General features: G+C 42.3%; 1 long non-coding RNA gene across 3 annotated transcripts in view; it reads right to left on the minus strand.

The window, feature by feature from the left end:
• Positions 1-1,032: 1,032 nt before the first annotated feature.
• The window catches only part of LOC138852383 (uncharacterized), a 387,670-nt gene continuing 367,223 nt past the window's right edge, over positions 1,033-21,479 (minus strand). For all 3 annotated transcript variants that reach the window (XR_011391712.1, XR_011391711.1, XR_011391714.1), the window contains 2 exons: positions 7,786-7,829; positions 1,033-1,862 (listed from right to left, as the gene is read on the minus strand). This is a non-coding gene — a long non-coding RNA (uncharacterized lncRNA). The remainder of the gene's footprint in view (positions 1,863-7,785; positions 7,830-21,479) is intronic.

The following is a 21,479-nucleotide window of genomic DNA, read 5'->3' on the forward strand; positions in this document are numbered from 1 at the left end:
CATTACCTGCTATACATGTTATAACCTCATATATGAATCTCTCACTAAAGACAGTTGACTAGCCTACAAGTGCGACCCACAGCCTCAGAGAAGTGGATAAAAAAGCTTCAAGGAAAAATATTTGGATTTCTTCCTGAAGACATTTGAATTTTCCACTTCCCCTACCACCCCATCTTTTCATTCTTTTTTATCAATAGGTATATTTTATTACATAATATGGTACAAGGCAGAAACACACATAGTAACTGCACATGAGGCTAGGAGAGCAGAAACACACATAGTAACTGCACATGAGACTAGGAGAGCAGAAACACACATAGTAACTGCACATGAGGCTAGGAGAGCAGAAACACACATAGTAACTGCACATGAGGCTAGGAGAGCAGAAACACACATAGTAACTGCACATGAGGCTAGGAGAGCAGAAACACACATAGTAACTGCACATGAGACTAGGAGAGCAGAAACACACATAGTAACTGCACATGAGGCTAGGAGAGCAGAAACACACATAGTAACTGCACATGAGGCTAGGAGAGCAGAAACACACATAGTAACTGCACATGAGACTAGGAGAGCAGAAACACACATAGTAACTGCACATGAGGCTAGGAGAGCAGAAACACACATAGTAACTGCACATGAGGCTAGGAGAGCAGAAACACACATAGTAACTGCACATGAGGCTAGGAGAGCAGAAACACACATAGTAACTGCACATGAGGCTAGGAGAGCAGAAACACACATATATTACATTCATTATGTTGAAACAGGTTGACAAGAAACTATGTCAACACAAACATTAAAGGAGACGCTTACCTTCATAAAGAGCGACATCAGCAAGTTTGCCGATGACACCAAAATAGGCCGTCGAATTCATTCTGACGAGGACATTCGAGCACTCCAGGAAGATTTGAATAGACTGATGCAGTGGTCGGAGAAGTGGCAGATGCAGTTTAATATAGACAAATGCAAAGTTCTAAATGTTGGACAGGACAATAACCATGCCACATATAAACTAAATAATGTAGATCTTAATATTACGGATTGCGAAAAAGATTTAGGAGTTCTGGTTAGCAGTAATCTGAAACCAAGACAACAGTGCATAAGTGTTCGCAATAAAGCTAATAGAATCCTTGGCTTCATATCAAGAAGCATAAATAATAGGAGTCCTCAGGTTGTTCTTCAACTCTATACATCCTTGGTTAGGCCTCATTTAGATTATGCTGCACAGTTTTGGTCACCTTATTACAGAATGGATATAAATTCTCTGGAAAATGTACAAAGGAGGATGACAAAGTTGATCCCATGTATCAGAAACCTTCCCTATGAGGATAGACTAATGGCCCTGAATCTGCACTCTCTAGAAAGACGTAGAATTAGGGGGGATATGATTGAGGTGTATAAATGGAAGACAGGAATAAATAAAGGGGATGTAAATAGTGTGCTGAAAATATCTAGCCTAGACAGGACTCGCAGCAATGGTTTTAAGTTGGAAAAATTCAGATTCAGGAAGGATATAGGAAAGTACTGGTTTGGTAATAGAGCTGTGGATGAGTGGAACAAACTCCCAAGTACCGTTATAGAGGCCAGAACGTTGTGTAGCTTTAAAAATAGGTTGGATAAATACATGAGTGGATGTGGGTGGGTGTGAGTTAGACCTGATAGCTTGTGCTACCAGGTCGGTTGCCGTGTTCCTCCCTTAAGTCAATGTGACCTGACCTGACTAGGTTGGGTGCATTGGCTTAAGCCGGTAGGAGACTTGGACCTGCCTCGCATGGGCCAGTAGGCCTTCTGCAGTGTTCCTTCGTTCTTATGTTCTTATGTTCATATCCCTCCTGGTGTACTGTAGCCATCCGCCGCTGAGAAACAAAACACCCGTCAGTATTACATACGTTACTAACTGAGTATTATACAAAGTCACTAACTGGTTTCTGTGAATATTATACAAGACATTAAAAGTTTTTCTGAGTTCTACACATTGTCACTAACTCGTTTTTTAGTATACATTGTCACTAACTCGTTTTTTAGTATACATTGTCACTAACTGGTTTTTTAGTATACATTGTCACTAACTGGTTTTTTAGTATACATTGTCACTAACTGGTTTTTTAGTATACATTGTCACTAACTGATTTTTTTAGTATATATTGTCACTAACTTTTTTTTAATATACATTGTCACTAACTGCTTTTTAGTATACATTGTCACTAACTGATTTTTAGTATACATTGTCACTAACGGGTTTTGTGAATATTATATATAAATCACTGACTGGTTTCGTATTATACATGTTACTAACTTTTTTGGGGAGTATTATACATACCTCTAACTGACTGTATGAGTATTATACATGTCACTAATTAGTTTTGTATTACACATGGTAAGTAACTAGTTTTATCTATAAATATGCTCACCGCATCTCATGCTCACACCTCTAGTGTTTACGATGCGTTTAACTGAACACCCTACACTGTATCATGCCTCCACATACACTCTGTATCACCCTTCCACATACACTCTGTATCATGTTTCCACATACACTGTATCATGCCTCCACATACACTCTGTATCACCCTTCCACATACACTCTGTATCACCCTTCCACATACACTCTGTATCATGCCTCCACATACACTCTGTATCACCCTTCCACATACACTCTGTATCACCCTTCCACATACACTCTGTATCATGCTTCCACATACACTCTGTATCATCCTTCCACATACACTCTGTATCACCCTTCCACATACACTCTGTATCACCCTTCCACATACACTCTGTATCATGCTTCCACATACACTCTGTATCATGCTTCCACATACACTCTGTATCATGCTTCCACATACACTCTGTATCATCCTTCCACATACACTCTGTATCATGCTTCCACATACACTCTGTATCATGCTTCCACATACACTCTGTATCATGCTTCCACATACACTGTGTATCATCCTTCCACATACACTCTGTATCATGCTTCCACATACACTCTGTATCATGCTTCCACATACACTCTGTATCATCCTTCCACATACACTCTGTATCATCCTTCCACATACACTCTGTATCATCCTTCCACATACACTCTGTATCATCCTTCCACATACACTCTGTATCATCCTTCCACATACACTCTGTATCATCCTTCCACATACACTCTGTATCATGCTTCCACATACACTCTGTATCATCCTTCCACATACACTCTGTATCACCCTTCCACATACACTCTGTATCACCCTTCCACATACACTCTGTATCACCCTTCCACATACACTCTGTATCATGCCTCCACATACACTCTGTATCACCCTTCCACATACACTCTGTATCATGCCTCCACATACACTGTATCACCCTTTCACATACACTCTGTATCACCCTTCCACATACACTCTGTATCACCCTTCCACATCCACTCTGTATCATGCTTCCACATACACTCTGTATCATGCTTCCACATACACTCTGTATCATGCTTCCACATACACTCTGTATCATGCTTCCACATACACTCTGTATCATGCTTCCACATACACTCTGTATCATCCTTCCACATACACTCTGTATCATGCTTCCACATACACTCTGTATCATGCTTCCACATACACTCTGTATCATGCTTCCACATACACTGTGTATCATCCTTCCACATACACTCTGTATCATGCTTCCACATACACTCTGTATCATGCTTCCACATACACTCTGTATCATCCTTCCACATACACTCTGTATCATCCTTCCACATACACTCTGTATCATGCTTCCACATACACTCTGTATCATGCTTCCACATACACTCTGTATCATGCTTCCACATACACTGTGTATCATCCTTCCACATACACTCTGTATCATGCTTCCACATACACTCTGTATCATCCTTCCACATACACTCTGTATCATGCTTCCACATACACTCTGTATCATGCTTCCACATACACTGTGTATCATCCTTCCACATACACTCTGTATCATGCTTCCACATACACTCTGTATCATGCTTCCACATACACTCTGTATCATGCTTCCACATACACTCTGTATCATGCTTCCACATACACTCTGTATCATGCTTCCACATACACTCTGTATCATGCTTCCACATACACTCTGTATCATGCTTCCACATACACTCTGTATCAAGCTTCCACATACACTCTGTATCATGCTTCCACATACACTCTGTATCATGCTTCCACATACACTCTGTATCATGCTTCCACATACACTCTGTATCATGCTTCCACATACACTCTGTATCATGCTTCCACATACACTCTGTATCATGCTTCCACATACACTCTGTATCATGCTTCCACATACACTGTGTATCATGCTTCCACATACACTCTGTATCATGCTTCCACATACACTCTGTATCATGCCTCCACATACAATCTGTATCATGCTTCCACATACACTCTGTATCATGCTTCCACATACACTCTGTATCATGCTTCCACATACACTCTGTATCATGCCTCCACATACACTCTGTATCATGCTTCCACATACACTCTGTATCACGCTTCCACATACACTCTGTATCATGCTTCCACATACACTCTGTATCATGCTTCCACATACACTCTGTATCATGCTTCCACATACACTCTGTATCATGCTTCCACATACACTCTGTATCATGCTTCCACATACACTCTGTATCATCCTTCCAAATACACTCTGTATCATGTTTCCACATACACTCTGTATCATGCTTCCACATACACTCTGTATCATGCCTCCACATACACTCTGTATCATGCTTCCACATACACTCTGTATCATGCTTCCACATACACTCTGTATCATGCCTCCACATACACTCTGTATCATGCTTCCACATACACTCTGTATCATGCTTCCACATACACTCTGTATCATGCTTCCACATACACTCTGTATCATGCTTCCACATACACTCTGTATCATGCTTCCACATACACTCTGTATCATGCTTCCACATACACTCTGTATCATGCTTCCACATACACTCTGTATCATGCTTCCACATACACTCTGTATCATGCTTCCACATACACTCTGTATCATGCTTCCACATACACTCTGTATCATGCTTCCACATACACTCTGTATCATGCCTCCACATACACTCTGTATCATGCTTCCACATACACTCTGTATCATGCTTCCACATACACTCTGTATCATGCCTCCACATACACTCTGTATCATGCTTCCACATACACTCTGTATCATGCTTCCACATACACTCTGTATCATGCTTCCACATACACTCTGTATCATGCTTCCACATACACTCTGTATCATGCTTCCACATACACTCTGTATCATGCTTCCACATACACTCTGTATCATGCTTCCACATACACTCTGTATCATGCTTCCACATACACTCTGTATCATGCCTCCACATACACTCTGTATCATGCTTCCACATACACTCTGTATCATCCTTCCACATACACTCTGTATCATCCTTCCACATACACTCTGTATCATGCCTCCACATACACTCTATCATCCTTCCACATACACTCTGTATCATCCTTCCACATACACTCTCACGCTCGTTGATGTACGCAGACATGACCTGGCAGGAGTTTATTATGTCTTATGGGGTTCTGGAGTTACTAGCAACAATTGTCTATTCAAAATGACCCTTTAAGAGGGTGCCTTGATGTTGATGAAGTGCTCCTGATACAAGGTATCAGAGCTACCCTCCTCTTCCTCGGATGAAATCTGATCCCCTCCCATTCCCAAGGCGTTGCATGACCCATTCAGGCTCAGCGCTTCCTCGTGGTCAAACAATATGCAAAGTGAGATTTGAAACACACATGAATGTAACAAGGCGTCGTGAGACTCAAACCTGGTCTAGCTGGTAGCACTCTCACACACAGTTCAAAGATAACACTGACAAAGTTCCCAATCAATTAAATATTTTTCTGATAAAAATGAAACACCACTAGTAATGTGCATATGTAATGCCACACCTGTACCACCAACAACACACAACTTGTTACGTTCATCCAGGTGTGAAATCTCAATTTACACTGACAGCTGTGAAGGACATATGAATTAATCTATAATGTTGAGTCGCAAATGTGCCGGGTAGCTAATGTTTTATCTTGCATAATGTGCAACACATCGTGTAAATTCCCTACACATAAAAGTATCTTATACTACATTCCTGGAAAGTACCAAAATATTTTGTATATATATACACCAGGTACAGACTTTCAGATTGTTTAGGTAAGTTTGAAATTTATTGACTGATCTAGCACCAGAAGAGCCTGGCCCATGGCCGGGCTCCGGGAGTGGAAAGACTCTCGAAACTCATTAAAGGTATAAAGGGCATTTTGTAAAATAATTAGTGGCAACAGTTAACTGGAGATGATTCCGGGAACACAATTCCGGATTAACCCTCCCTAGTGACAGCGTGATCAGTGAGACTGTTGGTGCTGACTCTACAGTAAGGACCACCACCACCACTTGATGAAAGATGTAAAAAAAATATCGTTGTCTCCATGTTGATATGAAGCATGAAGTGAGATAACTGAAGTGAGTGGGGGGCCACCTGGCTCATCCAGCCTCATGTCTACAAGATGGTGACATGATTGAGGCGAAGGGAGGCCACCTGGCTCGTCCAGCCTTATGTCTACATGATGGTGACATGGTAGAGACGTAGGGAGGCCACCTGGCTCGTCCAGCCTTATGTCTACATGATGGTGACATGGTAGAGACGTAGGGAGGCCACCTGGCTCATCCAGCCTCATGTCTACAAGATGGTGACATGGTAGAGACGTAGGAAGGCCACCTGGCTCATCCAGCTTCATGTCTACATGATGGTGACATGGTAGAGACGAAGGGAGGCCACCTGGCTCATCCAGCTTCATGTCTACATGATGGTGACATGGTAGAGACGAAGGGAGGCCACCTGGCTCATCCAGCTTCATGTCTACATGATGGTGACATGGTAGAGACGAAGGGAGGCCACCTGGCTCATCCAGCTTCATGTCTACATGATGGTGACATGGTAGAGGTGAGGAGCAGCCACTTGGCTCCTCCAGCCTCGTGCTCACATAATGTCTTGTTTACACTACCGTCTATATTATTACAATCACATTATAAACCCTATGATATACACATCACTACAGTATGCTACAAGGTTCTCCTCTGCACCACTAACATATGCACGCAGCATTGTAGCCGCCTGGAATTAACACCATATTCACAACACCATAGTAAATCGTCGTTCTCTGTATTATATACATATATCGCTTTCAGTTCACACAAATGGAGTTTGTGTATGTCGACCTCCAGCTAAGTAGAATAGACCTCAACTGAATACTCTAAGCTTGCCGGTGCTAAGCAGCATTTCTAGCCCAAGGTGTCCTGTAGATCAGGACACCTTGGACATTCAGCTCACACACTGGGGTCCGTGGTTTGATCCCCGGTACAGGTGGAAACATCAGGATGTTTCTTTAAGACACCTGCTGTTCATGTTCACCTATCAGTAAAATAGGTACCCGGGTGTTAGTTGACTCATGTGGGCCGTATCCTGGGGACAAAACTGACCTAATTTGCCCGAAATGCTCTGCATAACCAGGGACATTTTCTATAGTAGTATGTACAATGTATATAACTAGGCGAGTATACCTTGTAGAAATAAAGATCATTATTATATTAAGCATCTAAACATAATTTTTGTGGTAGGCAGTGTTGAGAAACTAAGGCTTTATAAGTACGTTACAAGGCACCAGGTCAAGACACTAGTCACCTCACCTGTTAGCCCTTGTCCGTCATCATCGTCTTCGCCACACGAAGGCCTGCAAAGAGAACACGAAACAACATTATATCAGAGAATAAGTCACAATAATATGGTTGAAATAATTACCATTAACCAACTGTTTGGAGAGGAATCTTTAGATGACGTTTCTGTTCGTCTAAGTTAAACGTCGTTTGAAAGATTCCTCTCCAAATTGTAGATTAATAGTGAATTATGACACAAACTTACAACTTACTAACAATAACAGCCAAAAAAATTGTCATCACCTTAACATACTTCACTAATGATGTTTTAATGCTGGTGAGAGGCTCTTGCTCCAAGTAACTGGAGTTACCCTCCCATCCTGTGATCAAGCCTGACCCCAACTGGGTATTGTTAAGCAACACATTAAACAATAAGCCACTGCAATACTAGTGTCTCCCTCACATGACGTCAACACTAGTGTCTCCCTCACATGACGTCAACACTAGTGTCTCCCTCACATGACGTCAACACTAGTGTCTCCCTCACATGACGTCAACACTAGTGTCTCCCTCACATGAAGTCAACACTAGTGTCTCCCTCACATGACGTCAACACTAGTGTCTCCCTCACATGACGTCAACACTAGTGTCTCCCTCACATGACGTCAACACTAGTGTCTCCCTCACATGACGTCAACACTAGTGTCTCCCTCACATGACGTCAACACTAGTGTCTCCCTCACATGACGTCAACACTAGTGTCTCCCTCACATGACGTCAACGCTAGTGCCTCTCTCACATGACGTCAACACTAGTGTCTCCCTCACATGACGTCAACGCTAGTGCCTCTCTCACATGACGTCAACACTAGTGTCTCCCTCACATGACGTCAACACTAGTGTCTCCCTCACATGACGTCAACACTAGTGTCTCCCTCACATGACGTCAACACTAGTGTCTCCCTCACATGACGTCAACACTAGTGTCTCCCTCACATGACGTCAACACTAGTGTCTCCCTCACATGACGTCAACACTAGTGTCTCCCTCACATGACGTCAACACTAGTGTCTCCCTCACATGACGTCAACACTAGTGTCTCCCTCACATGACGTCAACGCTAGTGCCTCCCTCACATGACGTCAACACTAGTGTCTCCCTCACATGACGTCAACACTAGTGTCTCCCTCACATGACGTCAACACTAGTGTCTCCCTCACATGACGTCAACGCTAGTGCCTCTCTCACATGACGTCAACACTAGTGTCTCCCTCACATGACGTCAACGCTAGTGCCTCTCTCACATGACGTCAACACTAGTGTCTCCCTCACATGACGTCAACACTAGTGTCTCCCTCACATGACGTCAACACTAGTGTCTCCCTCACATGACGTCAACACTAGTGTCTCCCTCACATGACGTCAACGCTAGTGCCTCTCTCACATGACGTCAACACTAGTGTCTCCCTCACATGACGTCAACGCTAGTGCCTCTCTCACATGACGTCAACACTAGTGTCTCCCTCACATGACGTCAACACTAGTGTCTCCCTCACATGACGTCAACGCTAGTGCCTCTCTCACATGACGTCAACACTAGTGTCTCCCTCACATGACGTCAACACTAGTGTCTCCCTCACATGACGTCAACACTAGTGTCTCCCTCACATGACGTCAACGCTAGTGCCTCTCTCACATGACGTCAACACTAGTGTCTCCCTCACATGACGTCAACGCTAGTGTCTCTCTCACATGACGTCAACACTAGTGTCTCTCTCACATGACGTCAACACTAGTGTCTCCCTCACATGACGTCAACACTAGTGTCTCCCTCACATGACGTCAACACTAATGTCTCCCTCACATGAAGTCAACACTAGTGTCTCTCTCACATGACGTCAACACTAGTGTCTCCCTCACATGACGTCAACACTAGTGTCTCCCTCACATGACGTCAACATTAGTGTCTCCCTCACAGCAATTTAGTTTGCACAATTGAAGAGTTGTCTAAAGTGGCCACAACGTCCATCAGGGTGTTCGTTGCCTTACACCTGCTAGTGTGGTAAGTAACGCTTAAAAGACTTGGCAACACTTATGAAATGCCATGGAAGACTGGACTCAGTGCTGGTGTGTTGCCTGCTTCACTCTCGCAACAACTGATAATATCAGTCCGGGAACTTTAGGATAAAATTAAAGATTGAAAGGAAACTGGTGGGAAAGCAAACCTGTATATCCAAAATAATACTAAAAGTCCCATGACATTCTACGCCGGCGCAGAATGTCATTAAATATTGCTCAGATTTATGTATGGTGCCTTATTAGTAATGTCGTAATTTAGTTTTCAAGAACAAAATACAAAATTAAGTAAAAAACTTATTACACGAGGATTACCACAGAAATGGTCGACTGTATTTCAAGATGGCGGATAACGCCGTCATGGGACTTGTAATATATTACTCTGGATACGTATCTTTATATTTCCACCAACTTGCAGGCTTTATCTTATTATTTCTGTTCAAAAACCTGAAGCTGCGTGTCAATATGGAAGACTGTGCTCAGTGCTGGTGGTGTGGTGCTCGCTGAACTCTGAAAACAGACCAACATTATGAAACACTATGGAACATTGGGGCTCTACACTACAGCAGGATACACAAAAAAATGGTGTCTGCGGTTTGAGCAAAAGGTTAGTTGGTACGTGTTAGCAATAGTGGTTCTGCCCGGAGCATCACTGCCAGACCTGGACTCTACCACCCTTCAGGATTTAAACTAATTAAATTACGGCCCAGAGAGGAGGCGAAAAAATGACTTGCGTATTTAGCACCAAAAATAACTGTTTAATTTTGATTTTGGCTTAGATTTTAGAGCATTTAAAAACTAATGCACTCTAAAATGTTGGAAAATGCATAAGGAAGACTTTTTTCATTCATATAGTGGTAAGAAAAAGCTTTAGATGAAAAGGTAGGAGAGGTAAACGCTGTACAAAGTTTCAAGATGATAACTTAAGACACATGTGCAACATTTGGGTCTAATTTATCAACTTGTCGGGTTTCTGAAACTACAAAATTTCAAGAGTAGATATGATCGGGCCCTGGAAGCCAAAAATAGGTGGCAAGGAGCCATAGCCTGACCCCTGAAACTCAACTAGACGATTACAATTAGGTGATAACGTATTAGACGAGTATGTGTGGTGCTTCAATAACGCACTACGTTACTTGCCTCTTAACATCTCGTGAGGGTAAAGTAGAACAAAATCCTCCGCAACAAGCCCTGGTGAAATGTTTCTAAGTGCACCATGAAACAAGATGGTGCTATGTGGTTCTCGCAGTGACCATAGGAAAGACATTAAACCTCTTAATGTGTCTGCTGAAGAATGTAAATACTCTCGCCAGGCTACAAACTGCGAATAAAGTGTAACTAGAAAATGCAATGCTTATCAGAGCTCAACACCTCCTCCAGATCATTCTCCCGCCACCAATGATAATTGAACAGATTTATACGTTTCCTAGTTATTTTCGGCTACCTTGTTGCCAAAGACATAGAGGTCGTTTTAAATTTTGTTTATCTCTGGTTAAACATATGTTTACTGGTTTATGTAATCTAACTAACCTTGCCTAGCCTAGCCTAATTCAATTTCATGCAAACCAAGAAGGGAATTTAAATTTATATCTGCTACCCCTTTAATTCTACGTAAATACATATTAATTTCGGTTTAGATAGTGCAGAAATAGACAGATCGTAACGCGTGCAAAGACGAAACTTCAATTTAGAACACAGGTTGCTAGTGTCAACAAGACAGCTGGTCACCATGACAGAAAACAGGAGAGGTAGCTGGTTATCGCTGTGGATTCTAACCTCAACGCACCACCAAAACAACCAACTTTCTTCATGCTAATAAAAGAACGTTGGAGAACAAGTCTTTATTAGGAGAAAGTTTCGCCCTGTGTAGAACTTGGTCAAGGAGTCCCTATAAAAGGTTCCACTTCAACGTATGTCTTATCTTCAGCAGTACGTCATTTGGATCACTCTCTGCACCTCTGGTTATTATCTTATAATTTATGTTATCCTCCTACCAGTCATCCTCACATGCTACTGGTAAAAATATTTGTTTGGAGAAAATGTGACAATAACTCCCAGGCTGTCACTGAGGTAAGAACTTTGGGTAGGTTTAAATACAGGTTAGACGGGTACATGGGTGGATGTGGGTGGATGTGAGTTGGACCTTCCTAGAGTGGGCCAGCACAACTATCGCAATAGCATTAATGGCATACAATACCAAAAAGCTGATAAATAAGAGACCTGTGCATCACCTGGATAACTTTATAACGAAGACGTTTCGCCAACCAGTGGCTTTATCAATTCAATACAGGGATTATCTGAAAGCGTTGAAACCGTATACAGTATAAGACACCTCGGTACTCAATCCCTCAGCCTAGAAGAGGGTGTTCACCACCTTAATCTTGATGAATCTAACACACAGGAAGGACGACAGAGGCTTATATAAGAGTCAGATGAAGTGCAGCAGTTAAGGTATCGTCACTGTGGGCGGGGTCAACTACTGGAAATACTGATTGAAGATTGAGACACTTATGCAGCATATGGGAATAAAGATTCCCATATGCTGCATAAGTGTCTCAATCTTCAACTTGTCGGTTTTTCAAACCATTCATCACTACTGGAAATACTGTAGGTCATGCCCAAGAGTTGAGCAGAGGTTGGCATACAAGATGAGGAAGTTACCCTCTGTACTAAGCTCCCGCGGTAATGCTGTATCAGACATGTACGATACACAAATAATCCGCACATAGGAGAAAGAAGTTGACGAGGACGTTTCGGTCTGACTTGGACCATTGTTCCCGTCACGGTACTGTGCCTCATTTTTGTTCTTTATTCTCAATAGGCAGAGGGACTAATTACCTCGTCTTCTCCCGTCTACAGTTTCAACACCTTCAAATAACCTCTGCATTGGTCTGATGAAGCCAATGGTTGGCTTCATCAGTTCTAGGTGTTGCACATATATCATCTTTATCAGACCTACCGCAGTGTTCCTTCGTTCTTGTGTATTCTTGTTCTCCTGATGCGGGTCACTCATAAAAAAATCCCATCATAAGATATAATAGAAAGCTTTCCAGACCATATAAAAAAAAATAAAGCATCTCCACATACTAATGTTCTAGGATTCATTACTTGCATTAACTATACTAGTGAATACTAGCAGCTGTATCAGCAGCAGTGGCACAGACACCACGGTAGTATTAGCACAGAGACCTACAGCAGCAGTAGCACAGACACCACGGTAAAAATAGTAGCAACAGCAGCAATAACACCTGTAACAACAGAGAGATAAAGACAGCAATACTAGAAGCACCACCAGCAATAATGGAACAGCACAAACACCCAACAATAGCGGACTCATCATCAACACCAATAACATGAACGACAGTAACAGCGGTAGTATCAACAGAAGTAGAAATAAAAGAAACTACAACAGTAGCAATGATAGAAGCATCATCAATAATAACAACAGCAACATCAGTAGCAACGACAAAAGCATAATCAATAATAGCAGCAACATCAACAGCAACGACAGAAGCATCTCAATAACAATAACAGCAACATCAGTAACAACGAAGACAACAGAAGTAAAAACAGCAGCAGCAACAACAGCAGTAGTAGTAGCAACAGCAGACTAGAGAGCAGCAGTAGACCCAAGAGCAGCAGCAGCACTTGAAAGTGACCAATCCTTCACCTGCAGCGCACGCGCAAGGCTCACACTGCCTTTTAAGCTTAATTACAAATGACTCACTCAACAAAAAACTGGCTGCTTCCAAATTCTGAACTCTGCTCATATCCACTACCCAGCTTTTTATACATCTTTTTTTTATGGAGTTGAGAAATATATAGCCTTCCCTGTTGATTTGTGGTATGCTTCAGCCAAGCATTAAGGATGAAGATCCATACACAAAAACTTAGAAGTAAAAGTATTTTGTTAATACCTGCTAGGTGTTCATTAAAAACTGCAAGAAACCCCTCTCACGGGCCCTAAGTATGCTATGGAGAAGGAGCTTAGACACAGGCGAGATTCCACAGTCACTAAAAACAACAGATATAGCCCCACTCCATAAAGGTGGCAGCAAAGCAGTAGCTAAGAACTATAGACCAATAGCTTTAACGTCCCACATCATAAAAATCTTTGAAAGAGTTCTAAGAAGCAGGATAGCAAACCACCTAGACTCCCAAAAATTGCACAACCCAGGGCAACATGGTTTCAGAGCAGGTCGCTCCTGCCTTTCGCAACTGCTTGACCACTATGATATGGTCCTAGATGCACTGGAAAACAAACAGAATGCGGATGTAATATACACAGACTTTGCAAAAGCCTTTGACAAGTGCGACCATGGTGTAATAGCACACAAAATGCGTGCTAAAGGGATAACCGGCAAAGTAGGCAGATGGACCTTCAACTTTCTAACCAATCGCACACAAAGAGTACTGGTAAACAGAGTTAAATCAGATGCTGCCATAGTGAAGAGCTCTGTCCCACAAGGCACAGTACTCGCACCTATCCTGTTCCATTAGAAAAATCTTATCTCCCTGATACACCCCATCAACTAACTACACGAATACCACCTGGTGGTTCACACTTACACTCACTCACCCATTTGACCATAACAGAAATATTAATCTCAATCTTAAAATAATGAATTCTATGATACTCCAATACTGAAACTATGTACTGTGCCAAAACAGAAGCATTCACATTGCTAAACTCACAAACTAGTATTTAGTCACTTAGCCATAATACCAACTTACCTCATAATTTGTAACATTTTAAAATAAAGAATTAAACTAAGTCTGCCCGAAATGCCTAGCCATGCTAGGCGTTCTAGTGGTACACTCTGTAATCATTATTTAACTACATGTAAACCACACAACAACCAAATTCTGTAAATTCAACATTGTAATCTTTATAGAGAATAAACTTTGAATTTGAATTTGAATTTATTCTCATATCAGACATAGATAGAGATGTAAACCACAGCGCTGTATCATCTTTTGCAGACGATACTAGGATCTGCATGAGAGTGTCATCCATTGAGGACACTGTTAACCTCCAAGAAGATATAAACCAAGTTTTCCAATGGGCAACAGAGAACAATATGATGTTCAATGAAGACAAATTCCAACTACTCTGTTATGGAAAACTGGAGGAAATAATAACTAGAACTGCGTATACTACAAACTCCAATCACACAATAGAGAGGAAAAGTAATGTGAGAGACCTGGGAGTGGTAATGTCAGAGGATCTCACCTTCAAGGATCACAACAATGCCACTATCACATCTGCTAGGAAACTGATAGGATGGATAATGAGAGCATTCAAGACAAGAGATGCTGTTAGGTAAGACACATATGCAACAGTTAGGTATCTTTATTTTGAAACGTTTCGCCTACACAGTAGGCTTCTTCAGTCGAGTACAGAAAAGTTGATAGAAGCAGAAGATACTTGAAGACGATGTAATCAGTCCATCACCCTTAAAGTTTTGAGGTGGTCAGTCCCTCAGTCTGGAGAAGAGCATTGTTCCATAGAATGAAACAATATGGAGATGAAGTGACAGGATGAAGCCTAATATAGCGCCAACAGGTGAGACGTAGGTCACTAGAAGAGGTAAGAACTCAGATGTTGGGAGGTCAGGTCCCTCTCAAATCCAGCCGTTCTCACTAGTAGAGGTTGTAGAAGTTGATTGTAGGTCTGTACCAAGATACCCTTGTGTTGCAGTGTCTGACAGATTGAACATTAAAATGGTATAAAATACCGACAGGTTGTTAGGTAAGACACATATGCAACAGTTAGGTATCTTTATTTTGAAACGTTTCAAAATAAAGATACCTAACTGTTGCATATGTGTCTTACCTAACAACCTGTCGGTATTTTATACCATTTTAATGTACAAGAGATGCTAAGCCAATGATGATCCTTTTTAAATCACTTATTCTTTCTAGGCTGGAATACTGCTGTACATTAACATCCCCATCCAAGGCAGGTGAAATTGCAGATCTAGAGAATGTACAGAGAACCTTTACTGCACGTATAAGTTCCATCAAACACCTTAACTACTGGGAGCGCCTGGAAGCACTTGACTTGTACTCACTAGAGCGCAGGCGAGAGAGATATATCGTAATCTACACCTGGAAGATTCTGGAGGGACTGGTCCCTAATATGCACACAGCAATCACTCCATATGAAAGCAAAAGACTTGGCAGGCGATGCAACATACCCCCAGTGAAAAGTAGGGGCGTCACTGGTACACTAAGAGAAAACACAATAAGTGTCCGGGGCCCAAGACTGTTCAACAGCCTCCCACCAGCAATAAGGGGCATTACGGGAAGACCCCTGGTTGTCTTCAAGAGGGAGCTGGACAGATACCTAAAGACGGTGCCGGATCAGCCGGGCTGTGGTTCGTACGTTGGATTACGTGCGGCCAGCAGTAACACCCTCGTTGATCAGGCCCTGATCCACCGGGAGGCCTGGTCGTGGACCGGGGACGCGGGGACGTTGATCCCCGGAATGCCCTCCAGGCAGACTCCACGTAGGTTGACGGCGAACTGAAAACAAAATGATCGTAGTGCCTACATCTTAGACCAAACACCCACAAACAGATTATTGTTTTTCAGTCAACAAATCTAGGATATGCATATTTTGCCCATCTGACAGATGTATATTTCGGTTTCCTTGACAATGTTCTGACAATAGTAAATGTGTATCTGTGCCGTAAGAAAATATAATATATACTTATTTATCTCAGGATGCTAGCAGTTCTGTGACTCACAAGGGTTTAAATCATAGTTAATGTATCGGTGTTATTATTTTGTACCGTGAGGTTACCTGGTGTCGTGTACTGCTGTGCCGTCCGTGGCAGATAATAACCAACTTTCCCACCAAAGTTTCTCTTCACCTCACGAGCACAATCCACGAGACTGACAAATTAGTATGTTCGTTCGTTCGTTATTTCGTTCATTCTCTCTCTCTCTCTCTCTCTCTCTCTCTCTCTCTCGCTCTCTGTCTTGTACCTGTCACAGCATCTGTGTTGGACCTCTATTGTTGTCGGTAGAGCTACAGCCATGTAGATGAATGGTTCAGAGAACCGACAAGTTGATAAATTAGACACATGTGCAACACTTGGGTATTTTTATTGAGGAAACGTGGCTTCAGCCACAGCCGCTGTTCAGCAACGGTGTCGACCACCTCAAAGACCACAGTTCTCCCTGGAATGCACACCGTAGACACTCATCTCATTATAATTTATCTTGGACAAATGCAAGAGGGTCTTCTCTCAAACTACACACTGAAATTATTCTTATGAGAGCTGGATGCTTGACACATTGCAAAATACAATAAATGAAAAACCTGATTACAGAAAGAGATAACTTCACTTATGATCAGCCATGCTGTAGTGTATACGTTCTTCTTGAGTGATGCTAACCCTCAACTGCATGGTTGATCAGGCCAGCAACCGGGAGGTCAGGTCTAGGACCAGGCCGCTACAGCGATAACCCCTCGAAACTGTCTACAAGTAGTCTGCACAGAGTGAAGAAACTAGCATCATTTCACAGGTTCTAAAAATCACTTATATACTGTAGCTCTAACATTGACTAGGGAGAACTTGCACTTGCTGATAGTTGAGAATGGAGTGTTAAGGCTCCATTCTTAGGCTTCAGCTTCATATCGTCTTAGATCATGGAGCTGAACTCTTCTCCAGGCTGAGGGACTGACCACTATTTCTCCAAGGTTGATGGACTGATTAATCTTCATTTCACTACTACGCCTGCTGCCTTTATATTTGACTGAAGAAGCCTAAAGTGTAGGCGAAACGTTTCAACAATAAAGATACCTAACTGTTGCATATATCTTAATCATCAATCTCAAATTATAAACGACAACCTTAGTGGGGAGGGGAGGGGGGACCAGGCAACCATTATAAAGTATCCCTTCAAGGATACCTAATTACTAAAACACCCAAAACTGTCTTCAAGAAAGAACATGACCACTTTCTTCTTGAAGTTCCTCATCATCAAGGCTGTGGCTTTCCGATGTCACCAACAGCCCGACTGATTAGGTCAACTAGGAGGCCTGATCAGGAACTAGGACACCAAGCGTTGACTCAGGAACCGTCAACAATCACCGTGTATCACATGGTCACTGGCTCGTGGTGGATGTTTATAAACCATTTATTTTGTATCTGCTGGGATTATAGTGAAGAGCAGTCTTGTTGAGTCGTCTTCTCTTATCCTTGTGCTGTCTTCAACATCTAGCATAATGAAATACATCACATCATATTCCTCGTCCTCCGTGTGATTCCCATTGTTTACGATGTATTTTCCTGTAATTAGAATAACCCAATATCTGTAGTTTTCGAAAAGAGTAAAGAGTCACAATACCGTGGATGGAACAATACACAAATTTTCTGAATTATCATAGTGAAACCTATGACGACGTTTCGGTCCGCCTTGGAGCCTTAACAAGCCATACTTGTTAATGGTCCAAATCGGACAAAGTCATAAGTTTCAATCTCCTAAGTACTGGTTATCTGTGTATCATTAGTTTTCATCTGTACTGTATGCTTGTACCATATCTTAAATCTTCTGTTATCTCTTACTGTACCATCTGTTTGCTTCCTCGTCTTCCTCACATCACCCTCTCTCTCAGGAATTACAAAAATCTAGGAAATATTATACAGTATAATTTTTTGTCTCTCTATAAAAAAGAAGTCAGCGACATGACAATGGACGTCACAAACGGAAAGTAGAGTTGAGCGTCACATTCAATTAGTGTCTAGTGTTCTCTGGGGTAAATGGGAGAGGGGGTTGAGGTCTAAAGAAAGGATGGGTTGGGGTGAGAGGGGGCTACTCGGTCTACCATCTGCCGCTCCCTATGCTCACCTGTTGAATACAACTGTGACCTGTGCAGCTCTCCAGGCATGTTCGAGTCTCCTATCCCAGTAGTGAGCCCAATCTAGGAGGAAGAATGTGAGGCTTGGTGATCTGTTAATCCACGACGGACACACGCTCCGACTAGCCTACGACATACCTGTGACCTCTTTCGATGTTTTTTCCACCCCGGCCAGACTTCCTTGTAATCTGGTTTAGACACATAAGTAAACACTAGGGCATATTTATTAGAAAACGTTTCGGTCCTGGGACCCTGATCACTTCCAAGCATTCCTGACTCGACTCACGAAATCGTAATGACACGATTACAAACAAACCATACCACGGGTGGGATTTGAACCTGCAGTCAGTGTCTCAAAACTCCACACCGCCGCGTTGACCACTGGGCCAGTTAGCTTCCTTGTAGTCTGCCTGGTCAACCAAGATATTGCTGTCAGAGGTCCACAAGCCTACATAGCAATAACAACCTAGCTGGTATAGTACAAGTAATGTACCACAGTCGCTGTTCTGAGGCATTCACCGCTTGAATTCCTACAATGTGTCTTGTCCTTATGTCAGCCGGTGAGCCATTTGCTTGAGGATTTCACGATTCTTTCATGAAACTGAAAATTCTTTGCTATTTAATAAAGGTCATTTATAAAGTTAGCGAAGTCTATACATCGTTTTGGTGGGGGAGGAAATGGATTGAGTACGGAGAACTTGGGCACATACGACGAGGAAAGAAGCACTGACACTCACTTTAAATGAAAAAGAAGATGAATACCATGGTGGAAAAACAGGAAAGCTTGAGCGCTTTCATGTGCTTACACAGGAACAGGAAGAAGAGACAAGAGAGGCGCATTTTATTTTGTATGATACAGTGAGCTGTCACTTTAAGTGAAGAAGATGAAGAAGACGACGACGAGGAAGAAGAAGACGAAGAAAAAACAAACAATAACAAGACGGAAATGATGATAGTTAAAAACCTGGTGACCTCAGCCTTGCTCTCCGCCTCTCAGTATCCCACACATTACCTGTGTCCTCTTCCCATGATCAGCACTCATGTTATCCTACCTACAAACTCATGTACATAATTTGGCCTTGGTAACTTCGCACACCACAAACCAGTCACACCAAAACTTCCTTACTTTTCACCTTAACCAACGTCAACTCCAGCTCACTACCTTCCTTCCCACTGATACCGGTAGTCCAAGGGTTCCCAACCTTTTCTGTGCCTCGTACCCCTAGGAAATGTTTGATTAATGTTGCAACCCCCCTCCCCTAACAAAAGTAATATCACATTTGAATTTGAAGTCAAATTTCTAATTTTTTAATCACAAATTGAACCAAATGCGGGTAAACAAATTGATCTCTAAAAAATAAGCTTTTAATTCAGTGCATAAAATGTAAATATAAATTGAGCGATTAGAAAAGTTTTTGGTAAAATAAACGGAATTGTTCTTTTCATTAGGACTTTTTGTTACACCCCCCTGAAGTGCCATCTCGCACCCCCTGGGGAAGTGTGTACCCCAAGTTGGGAACCTCTGGTGTAGTCCTTTTTGACCTGGTCCCCTCCACTCCTTCACTCCCCTGTGATACACCTCTTACATACCAGTCCACACATCCTTGATTATTAGGTTATAATTAGTTTGTGAATTCCTGTAATGTACCAGAACTACGTCCCACGGTCTACTCTAGTGTCCATAGCATCTAGTTACTCGTCGACCATTTCCTTTTCCTCCTGTTCATCATACTCGTTCCTATGTCCTTCTCGCTTCTCCTTTAAGTTTTCTTCTTCATTCTCATTCTCTTTCTTTTTATGTTTCTCCTCCTCCTTCACCTGGTTTTCTTCCTGCTGCTGCTCATCGTTCTTGATATACGTCAGGTCCTGTCATCTCTTCACTAAACACATGATAACACTCTCTCTTCTTCCCAGCATTTAATACGAATAATTTGCCTGGAAGAGTAGTGCTGCTCTTTTCTCCTCTTCTATCGCCATTTTTCTTTCTCTACTCTTTATCTATGTCCTTACTCCATCAGAGGAGGGATGGTGTCCCTAGGCACCTCCACACTTCCAGAGAAAGACTACCTCTATTTGTAGCAGACTCACGGGGACAACGCCCTCTCGTTTCAGTCCCACACCAAACATCCTGGTTGATGGCCTTATCAGTTTGGCTGCTGGTGGTAGGAGCATCCAATTCAGCGTAGGAACCACAGATTGGCGGATTAGGAACTGGCTCAAGGAACTTATCAAGTTCTTTGGGCATGTGATTGTAGCGACTAAAGTAGTGCCACCAGCACTACTGTAAGTGCTACATTCAACAAACACTTCCAGTAAAACGTTCTCACGTAACACTTACGTATTAGCTCAAGCATTACTAAGCAGAGGTGATGCCCACCCGCGCAGACCACCTATTTTATGGCCTTATCTCGCTCGCTAACATAAGGCAAATCCGACACTAATATCGCCTCAACACCTGTAGTTCTTCTCAGAGGGTGACTAGTGTGTTTATTACGCACGAGAACCCACCACGGCACTCAGGGAAAAAATGGTCTCTTGACAAAGGTTTCAGTCATACGTGCTATGTTTAATGCAACCGCTGGCGCTCCAGTGCTGGGTATCCTTCCACGTTTTAAAAAATAACAAATCGCACTGCATCCTAAAATTGCATCTTTTTAGCACATTGTTTATTTCGTGACAACATATCCTACATACCCTCAAAAATTCCCTTCTGGGGCCCCTGCATATTGTTTACTAGTTGTTGAATCCGAGGGCTATTGCTGCAAAGACTAGAACCTAAA

Source organism: Cherax quadricarinatus, chromosome 7, assembly GCF_038502225.1.
Source record: "Cherax quadricarinatus isolate ZL_2023a chromosome 7, ASM3850222v1, whole genome shotgun sequence".
Lineage (NCBI taxonomy): Eukaryota > Metazoa > Arthropoda > Malacostraca > Decapoda > Parastacidae > Cherax > Cherax quadricarinatus.